We start from the raw sequence: 18,121 nt of genomic DNA, 5'->3' as shown, positions 1-18,121 counted from the left end.
GGGTTATTGACAGGGAGGAGACTCAAGTCCTTGTTCTCTTTTAAGATCAAGGAAATAAGTCAGAACCAGTTCTATGTTTGAGAAATTTTGCTGCTTCTCTGCATTAATTGTCTCTGACCAGTTCATGATTCTCTCTAACATTGCAGTTCTCCTCAAATACTTGCTGAATAATTACTGTGCACTGTTGTTGGTCTGGAGCTCATCTGAGAGCACTTTATTCAGGTCATTCAATGTCTGAAATTCAAGTTCTGATGGTTAGTTTGAAAATCAGGGCTCTTGGGTTCTATTCCCAACTGTGCCACTGACTGGCTGTGTGACATAAGACAAGTCAATTCTCCTTTTTCAGCCTTAGCTTCTCCCTCTTTCAAGTAGAGATAATAATGATCTGCTCCTACCTACCTCACAGTGGGTGGAGGATGGGGATCCATTGGAGAGTGTCACTAGGAGTAGGGCATAATATGAGGTGTCCTATCACGTTTACTCAGAGCAGTTTAACACATAATAGAATAGCTGAAATAGTCTATTTGATTTGTATGTTTTTATTTTGAAATTGTTAAGAGCAGCAATGACTTAGCTCAGACTGAAGCATCTTATCTAATGTTTGAGATCTAAGTGTCTCCTCTTTGTGTGCAACAAGACAATTTAACACACTGTGACAGAGAGGAGATACTTTTGTTTTGCAACACAATATTTTTGCAAAGAACTTTTATCCCACTTGTTATGATTTCGAGAAACAAACTGGTTTAGTCTGAATGGGATTTTCTGACAGAAACAGTTTGAATGACATTTCCCCACCATCTCGATTCCTGGGCTCTATCCCTGCCTCTGGGAGGTTTGTTGTCCATTAGAACAGGAGTCGGAACTGGTGGCTTTTCTTTCTGGCTCTGCCACCTCTTTGCTTTGTAGGCCCTTGGGTAAGTCATTTCCCTTCTCTGGACCTCAGGCTTCCCTCATCTGTCCAATGGGAACAGGGACAGTTCTTGAACTCTGGGTGGTTGTGAGCCTGAGTGAGATAAGGGGCGTTAAAGCCCTCTGTGAAGGAGGAAAGGGAACTTCTCAGTGACTGGGGCAACTCTCTGTATGGCCCCAATGGGGACGGAAAGAGATAGTGTGGGGGAGAAGACAGGCAGAAGGGATCAAATGGGGCTAAACCAGAAATGAGGAGATTTCCTTCCTGTTAAAATATCCTGGAGTCTCATGGCTGAAAAGTTGCATCTTTAGTTAGGTATGAACCAGCAGCCTTTCAATTACCCGGCAAAGGTGTGAACCACAGAGACTGATAATTGCCTGCTTTCCAGCTTTGCCTAAGAAGCACGTGCAGTGGTGCTACTGGTTAGTGCAAAAGGGACTACTACTGGGGTTATGAGTTCAAGCCTTACCTTAAATAATGGTTTCTCTTACCCCTGTAGCTTCCCCAGCTTGTTTTGCCCAATTCACATGGAAAGTACCCTACTAGGAAAAGGAGAATGTGTTCTGAAATGTGGAAGCTGGTGCTCACCTTGGAAATACCCACCCTCTGCTGCCATGAATTCCGGTAGATTGTTCACTGTCAGGGAAAATTGATCTATTAGCTGCTACGAAAGGTGTCTGGCCACCATATCCCCCTGCTTCTTCCAGTGCACCCCTGGCTCGGTCACGGCTGGGGATTCTATATACATTGAGTCTAAATCTTTTCCTTGCCTTCTTAGCACAGCTGGTAGTGTCTTAGTCGCATAATCTGAAGGCTTTGAGTTCAAGCCTCTCAGAAGACAATGGATTTTGCTCCCTGCTTCAAATTTTCTTAAGCAAATCAGAGAAAAGAGATTACAGGAGATTGTTTTCTTGACACCTTCGCATCCATCTAACACACACACACACACACAGAATCTTTTAAAGCATTAACTTTTCCTTCTCTATAGAGTTTGTATTCTCCATAGAGCAAAATATATCAAAAACATGCAAGTCTAAACCTAATACAATATGAAACTCAATACAGATAAAATCTCACCCTCAGAGATCTTCCAGTAAGCTTCTTTTGCAGACTAGGCTTATTTCTAGTCTGGGCCCAATCTTTTCACCTGGCATAATCCTTGTTCCAGCTCAGGTGGTAGCTAGGGGATTTCTTATGACTGCAGCCACCTTTCTTCTGTTCTACCCCCTTATAGAACTTTGGTACAAGGCAGGAATCTTTTGTCTCTCTCCTGGGGAAAAGCCCCAGGTTTAAGATGGATTCCTGTACCAGGTGACATGCTCACGTGTCCTGTGAGACCCCAAGCCTTCATTCTTCCTTGCCTGACTCACAGATGGTGCAGGACAGAGCCATCTACAGTCAATTGTCCTGGTTAATGGGAGCCATCAAGAGTCCAAACCACTATTAGTGGCCCACACTTTGCATCATTACAACAGGACCTCAGAGTTATAGTTCATATTTCTAGTTTCAGATACAAGAATGATCAGTTCATACAAATATGATGAACACACACAGTTGATTATAAACTTTGTAATGCTACCTTACATGCATAAAGCATATTCCAGTTACATTATATTCACACTCATTAGCATATTTTAATAAAATCATATGGAGTGCAACATCATAACAGGGAAAGGGATTTACTGCAGCACCTGGGAGCAGTTGAGTTTCATATTCAGACTGTGGTATGAGTTTCTCCAGGTTTCTCATAAGCACACAGTGACCTTAGCAGGTGCTCTCGATATAGGAATGACCCAGACATGATAAAGTGATGGGAATCGCGTTTTCCTTTTTAATTTTTTTATTTACAATGACATTTCTGTTTCTGATTTCGTTTTGCTTTGTATAACTGTGTTTTCTCCTGGATTTGCTATTTAACTAAAAAAAGAATAAGGCCTCAGGGGGCCGGATTGAGGACCAGGCTGGGGCTAGGACTGCTAAGAGAGTGAAAGAATCAGGTTTTCTGTATTGTCTTCTGCCCTCATTTTCTGACTAGTTTATTTTTTGCATTAAATTTGCTCAGTTGGTAGAGCATCAGACTTTTAATCTGAGGGTCCAGGGTTCAAGTTCCTGGTCACGTAAAAGGACAATTCCCCAAGATTTTCAGAAGGCATCTCTTGAGGACTCTCTTTGACTTCAGTTTTTCCTTTTCAGCACTTGACCTTTCCTAGGAAGGGCTCTTTACTGCTTGGGACTGAAAGTGTTACTTCCTCACCTGTCCACTGGCATTGCAGTCTGGAGGAAGAAAGGCCTCTGGGCCTGAAACAAAGTGCTGTGTGCTGATTTTTTGAGCAAATGTAGGGCTGGCCAGAAAGGCATGTTCCCACTGGGTATTCCCTAACAGAAAAAATTGTCCCGACAGAGTCTTTCATGCCAGAAGTCACACACACTTAATAGGTCCCCTGCTGGTCCCATGGTCTGTTGCCTGGTATTCAGAGTTGTGAATCCTGAAATCAAAGTTCAAGCCCCTGTAAAATTGTGGGGTCCTTTCATTGCCAGCTAATTATTCTGGGATTTCCAAAGCTTTCTCTTGCTCTCTCCAATGACATGGTAGCCTGTCTCTTGCCTGCTAGCTGTTGTGACTTGCACAAGAGGGCATGTTTGATCAGGAAGCGAGGCCCTCCCTTAGGCTCAGTCTGAATAGAGGTCAATGTAGCACTGCATGAGACAGGTCAATTTTATTTTGCTTTGTATAACTGTGTTTTCTCCTGGATCTGATATTTAACTAAAAAAAGAAGAATGTCTCTGGGTGCCACATGGAGAAGCAAGATGGGCCTAGGGCTGCTAAAAAAGCAAGAGTAGCAAATTTTCTGCCCTTTTTCTTGATTAGTTTCTCTTCTGTATCAAACTTGCCCATTTTTCTATGAACCTGGCTAGCTTAGTTGGTAGAGCATCAGGCTTTTAGTCTGAGGGTCCAGGATTCAATTCCCTAGTCAAATGAAAAAGGAGCATTTCCCCATATGGTACTCCTCCAACAACTAAAAAAGGCATCTCTTCAGGATGTTATTTCACAAACAGTCATTTTTCCTCCAGGACTTGGTCTTTCCTAGAAAGGGCCATTTACTGCCTAGGACGAAAGGGCCAACTTCCTCACATGGCCACTGGCCTCTCAGTCTGGATTAAGAAAGGCTTCTGGGAATTGCAGCAAACTGTTACATGCCAACTTGGTGAGCAAATGCAGGGCTGCGCCCACAGGGTCATCCACACCAGAACTCAGCAGAGATCTGGGGGTTCCCTATTGGTCCCATGGTGTAAGAGCAGCCCTCAGGACTTTGAATCCTGCAATCTGAGTTGAAGTCTCAGTAGGATCTGAGGACAATTCCTGTGCGACCTAATCCTGCTGGGTCTTCCAAGGCTCTATCTTGCTCTCTCAAATGATATGAAAGCCTGCCTTTTGCCTGCTAGCTGTTGTGACTTGAGCACAAGAGGGGATGTTTGATCCAGAAGGCTGGCCGTGCTTGGAGTCCTGTAGGTAGGGATAGGAGCTCCATTTCCTCTGAGTCCTGAAGCTGGGCTGCAGCCTGACCTAGGAGGCAGCCCTATTGGTTGACCAACTGGCCCAAAGTCACTTGGCGGTGTTGGTGTTCCCCAGGAATGCTGAAAGCCCTAAGGGAGGGAGGCTTAATAATCCTTCCTATCAGTCAGGGTGAAAGAGGAGGGCTGCAAGAGTGGGCAGGTTGATGAGCTAGGCCTTCTAGCATTTAGTTGGGTACATGGTGAGGAACGCAAACTGGGAGAAGCAGTTGCTGGCCTGTGAGGAATGGCTCAGCCAGTGGCGTAAGTGGACCTTGTAATTACCTACAAAGCTGTGATGCTCAAGACCTATCTTTCGGCTGCAGGGAATTTCCTCAGCCATGTATTTCCCCCTACTCCACGAGTGCTGCTGAGGCTGAACATGACCTTCCACTTCTTGTGGGGCAATAGGATGTCCCTACCTAGACAGGAGATGTGTGGCTTTTCTGCAATATTAGAAGAGAGGTTGGGCCTGGTGGGCTTTGAAGTCTTTTATGGCTTTACTTTTTTGTTTTTACATTTTCAGTGGGTGGCTCCCAAGCAAGAGTTGACTCACCTGATCTTTCTTTCTTCTCCTGCTCTTTCTCAGTAAGGGGAAGAAAAAGAAGCTCTCCTTCAAGCTGGAGTCAGAAGGACAACATAAGGATGACTTCCTGAGTTCCAGCTCCAGTCCGTTGCTCTACCAGCTGACCCATCGAAGGGCTGACATCACCTTCTACAGGTTCGCCCATCGGTGTGTTCAGAATGGAGAGGGGTGACTAGTGATGTTCCCCAATGGTGAGTCCTAGGACCAATCCTATTCAACTTAGTCATAAATGATCTGGAGAAAGGGGTAAACAGTGAAGTGGCAAAGTTTGCAGATGATACTAAACTGCTCAAGATAGTTAAGACCAATGCAGACTGTGAAAGATTTTCAAAGAGACCTCACAAAACTAAGTGATTGAGCAAAAAAATGGCAAATGAGATGTAATGTGGATAAATGTAAAGTAATGCACATTGGGAAAAATAACCCAAACTATACATACAGTATGGGGCTAATTTAGTTACGGTTAATCAGGAAAGATATCTTGGAGTCGTCGTGGATAGTTCTCTGAAGATGACCATGCAGTGTTCAGCAGCAGTCAAAAAAGCAAACAGGATGTTAGGAATCATTTAAAAAGGGATAGAGAATAAGACAGAGAATATATTATTGCCCTTATATAAATCCATGGTACACCCACATCTTGAATACTGCATATAGATGTGGTCTCCTCATTTCAAAAAAGATATACTGGCACTAGAAAAGGATCAGAGAAGGGCAACTAAAATGATTAGGGTTTGGAATGGGTCCCATATGAGGAGAGATTAAAGAGACTAGGACTTTTCATTTTAGAAAAGAGGAGACTAAGGGGGGATATGATAAAGGTATATAAAATCATGAATGATGAGGAGAAAGTGAATAAGGAAAAATTATTTACTTGTTCCCATAATATAAGAACTAGGGGCCACCAAATGAAATTAATGCACAGCAATTTTTAAACAAATAAAAGGAAGTTCTTCTTCACACAATGCACAGTCAACATGTTGAACTCCTTGCCTGAGGAGTTTGTGAAGGCTAGGACTATAAGAGGGTTTAAAAGAGAACTAGATAAATTAATGGAGGTTAAGTCATGAATGGCTATTAGCCAGGATGGGTAAGGAATGGTGTCCCTAGCCTCTGTTTGTCAGAGGATGGAGATGGATGGCAGGAGAGAGATCACTTGATCATCGCCTGTTAGGTTCACGCCTTCTGGGGCACCTGGCATTGGCCACTGTTGGCAGACAGAACACTGGGCTGGATGGACCTTTGGTCTGACCCAGTATAGCCATTTTATACTCTTATGAAGGGAGGGGCAAAGTCCTCTGACAGAGTTTCTGTAGTGTAGTGGTTATCACATTTGCCTAACCCACCAAAGATCCCTGGTTCAAAACCAGGCAGAAACACAGTTGCTTACTTTTCTCAGCTTCCCTGGCTGTCTAGTAAAGTTCCTACTGCTGCCACTGGCATGTACCTGTGATAAACCCAACCCCTGCAGGACAGAGGGTGGGGGAAAGAGCCTTGGCATCAGCAGAGGAAAGCTAGAGGATCTGGGCCAGTCACCTTTTGGAGACTTGTGTCATGGTCTCCTCTGCCCTGGGAGGTTTGCTGGTGGAGGCCGGCTCTTCCTGCTGGCCTCCTTTGTGTGATTTGCCAAAGGAGGAAGTGAGGCAAGAATGGGGCAAAAGAGGAAAGTCGAGCAGAGGAAGGCAGGGCAGAAGCTAAACCCCTCAGTGTGGCTAAGTGGGGTTAGTAGAGCGCCACCATTCATTCTGCAAAGTCTGGGGAGGTGCGGGTGGCTGATGGAGGTAGGATCCTGTGCCTGCCTCTTGGCTTCCCAGGGGTGGCTACTTGCAACCCAGGAGAGGAAGGATGGTTCTGGGTGAAAGGAAGACAAGCAAAGCTCTGGGAGGAAATTTGGGTGAGGGCTTTCTGCTCGGGGGTTGGGGTGCAGGAGGGGGTGGTGCTTACCCCGGGCACTGCAACTCCCAAAGTACACACAACCCTGTGACAGCAGCTCTCAGGTCAGCGAGGACAGTGAGTCTTCATGTGCCGCTACCTGCATGCGCGGCCCCCAGAGCTCCCATTGGCTGCAGTTCCTGGCCAATGGGAGCTGTGGAGTTGGTTCTCGGGGCAGAGGCAGCACATGGAGACACTCCCCCCACCCCAGGGGATGCTGGGACATGCCAGACACTTCTGGAAGTGGCACGGAGGGACAGAGGCAGAGTGGGCAGGGAGCCACCTTAGTGCTGCTGGCACATCTCTGCACGCCCATTGTGGGAGGGGGGAAGAGGGCCTCCATGCGCTGCCTGGAGTAGGGGCAGAGCACAGAGCTGCCTCCCCTCCCAGGTCTATTACAGGAGTGGGTGAGTGGGCTCTTTTGGCCCGCAAGGTGCAGCAGGTCAGACTAGATGATCACACTGGTCCCTTCTAACCTTAAATGCTCTGAGTCTAAAAAGGAGAGGGAAGTAAGGCAAAAAAAACCCCAAACATTGTAATACCAGGGTGACTCCACCTGCTCACAGTATAGTCCTACCCCTTTCTTACTTCACTGGGTGTTTGATGACCTGCAGGACATTGATTCTCTCATTCCATTGATAAACTGATACAATGTGACGGAAATTAAACTAGTTTTCAGCTGAGAAAACAGCACCTCAGTGTGGTGGCTGGGAATTGAACCTAACTAAACTGCTCAGAAGGCAGTTATGCTCACCACTATACTACCAACACATCTGGTGAAATTACTCCTTATGCTTGCCCAATGAGGCTAGGCCAGAATTGAGGCATTTTTCTGCCTGTTAAAATGTACTGGATTCTCTTCAGAAAAAGGCCAAACGCCTCTATCTTCACCTGGGTTTGAACCATCAGCCTTTCAATTACCCACCAACTTTGTTAATCACAGACACAGGTAACTGCCTACTTCTCAAGCTTATCTATGAAGCACTTACAGGGATACAACTGGCTAGTGAGGGAGGCGCACTGCTGGGGTTATGAGTTCAGGCCTCACCCAACACACCGGTTTTCATTAGCCACAGAGCTTCCCCCATTGCTTTGTCTCATTCACATGGAAAGTGCCATACGAGGGTGATAAGAGTAAATTCTAAACTCTGAAATGCGGCGGTGGCCCAGAGATTGGGATAAGGGGTTTGAAGAGAAAAAGCTCTAGGAGTATAAAATCAGACAGTCGCCAGGGGCAGGTACGGTACAACGCCTCAACAGGGAGCCATGGGGGGGGGTTCACTCCCTCTGTCAAATGTCCTGAGAGGTATTTGAAGATGAAGATAACGCCATGGCTAACAAGTGACTGGCACGTCCTGGGTTCAAAAAAGGAAGGGGCTTGGGTTAATAGTCTGAAGATTTGCGTTACCGTCACTGTCTGACCCCCCTTCACCTCGGAGCAGGTTTCTACGTTGCTGGGTGAAACACAGACTCCTGGAGAGCAGGGGCAGCTGTTTCCATGGCAGAGAGCCTGACACTTAGGAGACTTTCTATACTTGCTGTTTTGAAGCAATTCAATAAAATAACGGTGGAGCTACAATGTCCGGTCCAATATTTCAGCCCCCTGCTGCAAAAACGCTATTTTAGAATCTACAGAGGAGGCTTCCAGTGCTAGGATACCTGACCAGAGAGCTCAGTGGGGGTATAACTGTCATAAACAGATAGCTAAGGGTTAATGTCTCTTTCACCTGAAAAAAAAAAGTATCCTGAAACACCTGACCAGAGGACCGATCAGGAAACCAGACTTTTTTCAACTCTGAGTGGAGGGAAGTTTGTGTCTGAGTTCTTTGTCTTCTGCCTGAATCTCTCTCAGCTAGAGAAGGATTTTTCTATTTCCTGCTTTCTAATCTTCTGTTTCCAAGTTGTCAGTACAAAGTTGGTTTTTTGTTTTGTATTTATATGTCTATAGTTGCTGGAATGCTTTAAATTGTATTCTTTTGAATAAGGCTGTTTATTCATATTTCTTTTAAGCAATTGACCCTGTATTTGTCACCTTAATACAGAGAGACCATTTGTATGTATTTTTCTTTCTTTTTTATATAAAGCTTTCTTTTAAGATCTGTTGGAGTTTTTCTTTAGTGAGGAACTCCAGGGAATTGGGTCTGCAGCTCACCAGGGAATTGGTGGGAGGAAGAAGTCAGGGGAAAACCTGTGTGTGTTAGATGTACTAGCCTGACTTTGCATTCACTCTGGGTGAGGGGGAAGAGAGATTGACTCGTGGTAATTCTGTTCTCCAGGCTGGGAACGGGGAGGGTGGAATCCCTCTGTTTAGATTCACGGAGGTTGCTTCTGTGTATCTCTCCAGGAACACCTGGAGGGGGGCGGGGAAGGGAAAAGGTTTATTTCCCTTTGTTGTGAGACTCAAGGGATTTGGGTCTTGGGGTCCCCAGGGAAGGTTTTTGGGGGGACCAGAGTGCCCCAAAACACTTTAATTTTTTGGGTGGTGGCAGCAGTACCAGGTCCAAGCTGGTAACTAAGCTTGGAGGTTTTCATGCTAACCTCCATATTTTGGACACTAAGGTCCAAATCTGGGACTAGGTTATTGACATGAGTGGCAGCGTTGGGAAAGATAGAATCTTTTCTCTGCTAGGGGCTTTTTAGCAGAGAGAAACAGTTTGGTTTTAAAAGGGAACCAGAGAGAATTTTTTTTTCTCTGCTCTCTCTGGCAGCTGTGGCTTGCATATTAAGCAAGCAACCATTAAGAGACTGTTAAGGGTCTTTTGTCACAATAGCACTCCCATTAGGAGGCAAATACCAGCACTATATACATGCAAATAAAGTGGTTTTTCTTGTTTACTTTACATTGAAAAAATTAGCTAGGAAGAAAGGGAAAAAGGCACTGTTGCTAGGCAGACCCCACGAGGCAACAGAGCCTGCAGTTCAGAAGATAAACACCGGAGGGCACCCCAACACAAGAAAACAGGAACCATGTCTTCCAAGACAAAAATGGAGGCCGAAGAACAAATCGAAGAAGCTGAACACAGGCGAGAACTGGAGAAAAGACTACAAGAGATGGAGCTGAGAGAAAGAGAAAGAGAGGCAGCCTACAAAAGAGAGCAAGCAGCCAAAGATGCAGACCACCAAAAACAGCTGGAACTCCAGATGCAAGCCCACCGACAGGCCATGGAATTTGAAAAGGCTAAGCAAAACACAGCCAACCCTAACAACCCTGCGTCAATGATTGTTCCACAGCACAGGAAATTTCCCACCTACAAGGAAGGTGATGACACCGAGGCCTTCTTGGAAAATTTTGAAAGAGCCTGTCTTGGGTACCACATCCCTGAAGACCAGTACATGGTAGAATTGAGGCCACAGCTCAGTGGACCTTTAGCAGAGGTGGCAGCTGAAATGCCTAAGGAGAACATGAACGACTATAAACTTTTTCAAACCAAGGCCAGATACAGAATGGGGATAATCCCGGATCATGCCCGTCGGCGTTTCAGAACCCAAAAGTGGAAACCAGATGTGTCATTTCCCAAACATGCCTACTACGTTGGGAAAAATTATGAGGCCTGGATATCAGGACACAATGTTAAAACCTTGGAAGAACTGCACCTCCTCATACAAATGGAGCAGTTCTTGGATAGTGTTCCTGAGGACATCACACGGTACATACAAGATGGAAAACCCAAAAATCTCACTGAGGCGGGGGAGATTGGAGCCAGATGGATGGAAGTGGCAGAAAGCAAGAAAGCTACTGTCAAGGGGAATGAATACCCCAGGGGGCACACCGACCATAAACCCTACAACCGAGGACCGCCAAAGACCCCACATACAACCCAAGAAAACCACAGACGCCCTATTCTTCCACCTCTCCAGTCTCCAGTAACTCACCTCGGCCCAGTGACCCATCAGATGGAAGATGCTTTAAGTGTAATGAACTGGGACATATCAAGGCCAACTGTCCAAAGAACGCCATCCGAGTGCAATTCATTACACCACCATCACCCACAAGCTCCCCAGGCCCAGATGCCTCTCAAATACCCTTCGAGCGAAGGGAAAATTTGAGAGTGGGCGGAAAGAAGGTTACTGCGTGGAGAGACATGGGGGCACAAGTGTCAGCTATCCACCAATCCTTCGTAGACCCCAAATTCATCAACCCAAAGGCCAAAGTGACAATTTACTCCTTCATGTCACAAGCTGTAGACTTGCCTACAGCTGAACTTCCTGTCCAGTACAAAGCCTGGTCAGGAAGGTGGACTTTTGCAGTCTATGACAATTATCCTATCCCCATGCTACTGGGGGAAGACTTGGCCAACCAGGTGAAGCGGGCCAAGCGAGTGGGAATGGTTAAACGTAGCCAAACCAGGCAAGCTTCCAGACCCATTCCTGTTCATGAGCCGTCCACAGATGCCCCGTCTGTGTTACCAGAGACCCAGACAGAGGTAATGGACCCGGATTCCATGCCAACCACTGAAACAGCCACAGCACCTCCAGTCCCAGGCCCGGAACTGGAACAGCAACTAGCACCAGCAAGTGCAACCACATCTTCAAACTCAACGCCAGAGGGCGCCAGCAAGCCAGAACTGGCAGAAGCAACAAACAGCCATACCCAAAAGGCTCAGCCAGAGCCTGGGATACCCTCAGGTGTGCCAGCGGACAGCAGTTCACCAGCAACGGAAACAACCCCATCACCTACATCGCTTCCAGAGGGACCAAGCCCAAGTCCACAGTCTGAGGAAGAACTGGTGTCTCCAGCTTCAAGGGAACAGTTCCAGACTGAGCAGGAAGCAGATGACAGCCTTCAAAAAGCTTGGGCGGCGGCACGGAGCACCCCACCGCCTCTCAGCTCTTCTAATCGATCCCGGTTTGTTATAAACCAAGGACTTTTATACAAGGAGATTCTTTCTGGTGGACACCGGGAAGAATGGCAGCCGCAAAAACAGTTGGTGGTTCCAATTAAGTACCACGGGAAGCTCTTAAGCTTAGCCCATGATCATCCCAGTGGCCATGCTGGGGTGAACAGAACCAAGGACCGGTTGGGGAAGTCCTTCCACTGGGAGGGGATGGGCAAGGATGTTGCCAAGTATGTCCGGTCTTGTGAGGTATGCCAAAGAGTGGGAAAGCCTCAAGACCAGGTCAAGGCCCCTCTCCAGCCACTCCCCGTAATTGAGGTCCCATTTCAGCGAGTAGCTGTGGATATTCTGGGTCCTTTCCCAAAAAAGACGCCCAGAGGAAAGCAGTATGTACTGACTTTAGTGGACTTTGCTACCCGATGGCCGGAAGCAGTAGCTCTAGGCAACACCAGGGCTAACACTGTGTGCCTGGCACTAACAGACATCTTTGCCAGCATAGGTTGGCCCTCCGACATCCTTACAGATTCAGGACCTAATTTCCTGGCAGGGACCATGGACAAACTGTGGGAAACTCATGGGGTGAACCACTTGGTTGCCACCCCGTACCATCATCAAACCAATAGCCTGGTGGAAAGGTTTAATGAAACTTTGGGGGCCATGATACGTAAATTCATCAACGAATACTCCAATAATTGGGACCTAGCGTTGCAGCAGTTGCTGTTTGCCTACAGGGCTGTACCACATCCCAGTTTAGGGTTTTCACCGTTTGAACTTGTGTATGGTCACGAGGTTAAGGGACCATTACAGTTGGTGAAGCAGCAATGGGAGGGGTTTACACCTTCTCCAGGAACTAACATTCTGGACTTTGTAAGCAACCTACAAAGCACCCTCCGACACTCTTTAGCCCTTGCTAGAGAAAACCTAAAGGATGCTCAGGAAGAGCAAAAGGCCTGGTATGACAAACATACCAGAGAACGTTCCTTCAAGGTAGGAGACCAGGTTATGGTCTTGAAGGCACAAAAGGCCCATAAGATGGAAGCATCATGGGAAGGGCCATTCACGGTCCAAGAGCGCCTGGGAACTGTGAACTACCTCATAGCATTTCCCAATTCCTCACTAAAGCCTAGAGTGTACCATGTTAATTCTCTCACGCCTTTCTATTCCAGAGGCTTACAGGTTTGTCAGTTTACAGTCCAGGGAGATGATGCTGAGTGGCCTGACGGTGTCTACTACGACGGGAAAAAAGACGGTGGCGTGGAAGAGGTGAACCTCTCAACCACCCTGGAACGTCTGCAGCGGCGACAAATCAAGGAGCTGTGCACTAGCTTCGCCCCATTGTTCTCAGCCACCCCAGGACAGACTAAACGGGCATACCACTCCATTGACACAGGTAATGCTCACCCCATTAGAACCCCACCTTACCGGATGTCTCCTCATGCCCAAGCTGCTGTAGAATGGGAGATCCAGAACATGCTACAGATGGGTATAATCCGCTCATCTACTAGTGCATGGGCATCTCCAGTGGTTCTGGTACCCAAACCAGATGGGGAAATACGCTTTTGCGTGGACTACCGTAAGCTAAATGCGGTAACTCGTCCGGTCAATTATCCAATGCCACGCACCGATGAGCTATTGGAGAAGTTGGGACGTGCTCAATTCATCTCTACAATAGACTTAACCAAGGGGTACTGGCAAGTACCACTAGATGAACCTGCCAAAGAGAAGTCAGCATTCGTCACCCATGCGGGGGTGTATAAATTCAATGTCCTTCCTTTCGGCCTTCGAAATGCACCCGCCACCTTCCAAAGGCTGGTAGATGGTCTACTAGCAGGACTAGGAGAATTTACAGTTGCCTAACTCGATGATGTCGCCATTTTTTCAGACTCCTGGCCCAAATATCTACTACACCTGGAAAAGGTCTTTAAGTGCATCAGGCAGGCCGGACTAACTGTTAAGGCCAAAAAGTGTCAAATAGGCCAAAACAAAGTGACTTACCTGGGGCACCAGGTGGGTCGAGGAACCATAAACCCCCTACAGGCCAAGGTGGATGCTATCCAAAAGTGGCCTGTCCCAAGGTCAAAGAAACAGGTCCAATCCTTCTTATGCTTGGCCGGGTACTACAGGCGATTTGTACCACACTACAGCCAAATCGCTGCCCCACTGACCGACCTGACCAAAAAGACCCAGCCAAATGCAGTTAACTGGACTGATGAGTGTCAAAAGGCCTTTACCCAACTTAAGGCAACGCTCATGTCTAACCCTGTGCTCAGGGCCCCGGACATTGACAAGCCATTCCTAGTAACCACGGATGCATCTGAGCGTGGTATAGGAGCAGTGCTCATGCAGGAAGCAACAGATCACAACTTCCATCCTGTCATGTTTCTCAGCAAGAAACTGTCTGAGAGGGAAAGTCACTGGTCAGTCAGCGAAAAGAAATGCTATGCCATTGTGTACGCCCTGGAAAAGCTACGCCCATATGTTTGGGGACGGCGGTTCCAACTACAAACTGACCATGCTGCACTAAAGTGGCTTCATACTGCCAAGGGGAACAACAAGAAACTTCTTCGTTGGAGTTTAGCTCTCCAAGATTTTAATTTTGAAATTCAGCACATCACAGAAGCTTCTAACAAAGTAGCTGATGCACTCTCCCGTGAGAGTTTCCCAAAATCTAGTAGTTAAAAAGTGTTCTTAAAATGTAGAAGTCTGTTAGTTATATACTTAGTGGTATATGTAAAGGTTCATGTGTTGTAGTAATCTGTTTATTTTAAAGTTCTAGAAGAAAATCGCAGCCAGTGAGCTTCTCCACTGTCTTCAATTTGGGGGGCATGTCATAAACAGATAGCTAAGGGTTAATGTCTCTTTCACCTGAAAAAAAAAAGTATCCTGAAACACCTGACCAGAGGACCAATCAGGAAACCAGACTTTTTTCAACTCTGGGTGGAGGGAAGTTTGTGTCTGAGTTCTTTGTCTTCTGCCTGAATCTCTCTCAGCTAGAGAAGGATTTTTCTACTTCCTGCTTTCTAATCTTCTGTTTCCAAGTTGTCAGTACAAAGTTGGTTTTTTGTTTTGTATTTACATGTCTACAGTTGCTGGAGTGCTTTAAATTGTATTCTTTTGAATAAGGCTGTTTATTCATATTTCTTTTAAGCAATTGACCCTGTATTTGTCACCTTAATACAGAGAGACCATTTGTATGTATTTTTCTTTCTTTTTTATATAAAGCTTTCTTTTAAGATCTGTTGGAGTTTTTCTTTAGTGAGGAACTCCAGGGAATTGGGTCTGCAGCTCACCAGGGAATTGGTGGGAGGAAGAAGTCAGGGGAAAACCTGTGTGTGTTAGATGTACTAGCCTGACTTTGCATTCACTCTGGGTGAGGGGGTAAGAGAGATTGACTCGTGGTAATTCTGTTCTCCAGGCTGGGAACGGGGAGGGTGGAATCCCTCTGTTTAGATTCACGGAGGTTGCTTCTGTGTATCTCTCCAGGAACACCTGGGGGGGGGGGAAGGGAAAAGGTTTATTTCCCTTTGTTGTGAGACTCAAGGGATTTGGGTCTTGGGGTCCCCAGGGAAGGTTTTCGGGGGGACCAGAGTGCCCCAAAACACTCTAATTTTTTGGGTGGTGGCAGCAGTACCAGGTCCAAGCTGGTAACTAAGCTTGGAGGTTTTCATGCTAACCCCCATATTTTGGACGCTAAGGTCCAAATCTGGGACTAGGTTATTGACAATAACAGCTGCTGACTCTGAGGGTCCTGGGCTAAATCCACTTGCAGGTGAAAGTGTTTTGATTTATTTGATTGATAATGAGCACCAGCTACCAGGGGAGAAGCCCTGTGAGTCGCTGCCACTGGGAAAGGGCAGGGGGAGAGGGAGCAAGAGGAGAAAGGCAGAGACATTGGATACGAGGAATTGGGGGGAGAAGAAAGAGAGAACAGAGGGACAATAAATGATTGAAGCAGAACCGGTGTCCCAACTCGATCTTGCTCATCACAGATGTTGAGAGAGACAGGTAGTTGCAGGTTTTCCAGTGTCAAGTCTGAACTTTGATTCTAACAATGTGAGTTCAAATATAAAAGGGATCTCCACAGACCTGATCTCTTCCCCCTTTCCCTTTTAGTATTTTTATTTTGACGTTTTTGGCTTAACCGTGATCTTCTCTTTCCCCACCTGTATTGCAATTTGGGGATTATTTTTATTTTGCCTCCCTTTTGTTCATATCATTATAATTGTAACTGCAAAGGAATCTGCAGGAGCAAAAACTGACTCAATACTTTATTTCCCCATCATGCCGGAACATCGTACAAACAGCTCACACAGCTGGAATCATAACACGGAAGGCCAGGGGATGGGAGATGCAGGTTTCCAAGTGTTCTGTCTTTCTCAGATGAAAACATTCCAGCCCCTTGTGTGCCTCCATCATGTATGTCCTGCTGGACTTTGACACACTTATTGTCTCATTCTATGGATGTGATTGCAACACAATGTGACTGAAATTAAACCACTTCCAGAGGAGGAGACAGAAGACAAAAAGCCATTATTGCACTGGCTGGGACTCAAACCCAGATCAACTGCTTGGACAGCACCTATGCACAACACTATAGCACCAATGCATCTACTATGAGTAGCTTTCCTGCAAGCTCTGTGTGCTGGCAAAGGGGGTGATATATGACCATGGAATTAATGAGCAGGGTGGATGGACTGGAAGCTGCCTGACGGCAGGGAGCAGAGTTCAGATCCCAAAGTGACTGAAAGGGGGAAAAGGTGAAAACAAAGCTCATTGGGAGCTGGCCACACCCCATGAGAGGGGAACTGAAACTCAACTTCACTCATAGAAAAATCTTCCCTGATAAGGAAGGGGACAGCTTATTTTAAAGACAAGGTTTATGTTTGTTCCTGCTACATATGGAGGGGCTGGGTAGTTCTGATTCCAGCCCCCCAGACTCTGGGAGGATAAGGAACAAATTCAGGCTGCCAGTCACCTGCAAGAGCGAGATGATTTTTTGACAGTGAGGGATGCCTCGTCCTAAAGGCCTTTGTCTGCCCCCTTCTAGTGACTGTTTGGTACCGGAATGCAGCCACCACTCCTGGGTCTCTGCTGGGGAAATAATGTTTCTGTGCAAAACACCAAAGCTTTTAAAAGAAAGAAAGAAAAGGAGATGGCAACACAATGGGACTAGCACATAAGGAATGAAACACAAGATGCTTCTCCCATGTGCATTGACTTTTAACCTTGGTTGCGGTGTTGTTGTATCCATATTGGTCCCATGGGTCCTCTGGGGGGCGACTGACATTGGTCATTTTCAGAAGACTGGACAGTGGGCTAGATGAACTGGTCTGACTCAGTATGGCTGTTCTTGTGTTCTAACTGCTATTTAGGAAAGACACGACCTTTCATGCTACACAAAACTGAAGCAGGGTGCTGGTTTAGCTCCAAAGCTTGTCTCTTTCACCAACAGAGGCTGGTCCTCTACAAGCTCTTACCCTCACTCGCCTTGTCTCTCTTGGACTCTGAAAAGTGTTTTCTCTCCACTCCCTTTGCAGAGAAGTTAAGTTTCCTTTTGGGCAACTATCAGGCTGAAGCAATTGTATTGACCGTGACACTAGAACTGAAGATTTAATATTATAAACAAATGAGTCTAAACCTGAGCTTCTGGTTTCCACATTGGTTTTTCTAACTCAGTTCCCAATTCTCTTCTAGAAAGGGTTCCAGGCTGCCTGCCCAGCCCAGCAAAAGTGGCCAGGAGAAAGTCCACAATCCTGCTCTTTCAGGTAGTAGGAGGCTGCTATCAAATCCCCCCTCACTCAGTCAGTCCCCAGCCTGTGGCAGTGCACGGGATTCTTCCGTCCTAAGTGCAGGACTCTACACTTCTCCTAGTTGAACTTCCTCAGATTTCTTTTGGCCCAATCCTCCAATTTGTCTAGGTCACTCTGGACCCAAACCCTATCCTCCAGCCCTTGGATTCTTTATATGCTTTCACAGAGCGAAGAGCACATGTTCCATGATTTCATAGGGCAGACTTTTGTGCTATTGGGAGCTTTCCCTGTGCGAATTTGACAGGTGGATCAACATAGAGACACATTGTGACCTTTCTCAGGGTACTGAGGGCTGTGAGTCTCCTTGTTGCCACCTGCCACAAGGAAGAGGGAGTTTTGCATTTGGCAGCTGGATGTTAGCGACCAAACTCACCAGCCTGCTGGAACTCAAGGACCCTCCTCTGAGCTACAGCAGCCACCCTAACCCCTGAGTTCCTTCACTGTGTCCACCTCTGGGGTCCAGCCCGGATCACCAGATACTTGGTGAAATCCCAGATCC

Source organism: Gopherus flavomarginatus, chromosome 23, assembly GCF_025201925.1.
Source record: "Gopherus flavomarginatus isolate rGopFla2 chromosome 23, rGopFla2.mat.asm, whole genome shotgun sequence".
Classification (NCBI taxonomy): domain Eukaryota; kingdom Metazoa; phylum Chordata; order Testudines; family Testudinidae; genus Gopherus; species Gopherus flavomarginatus.
This window is presented reverse-complemented; position numbering follows the sequence as displayed.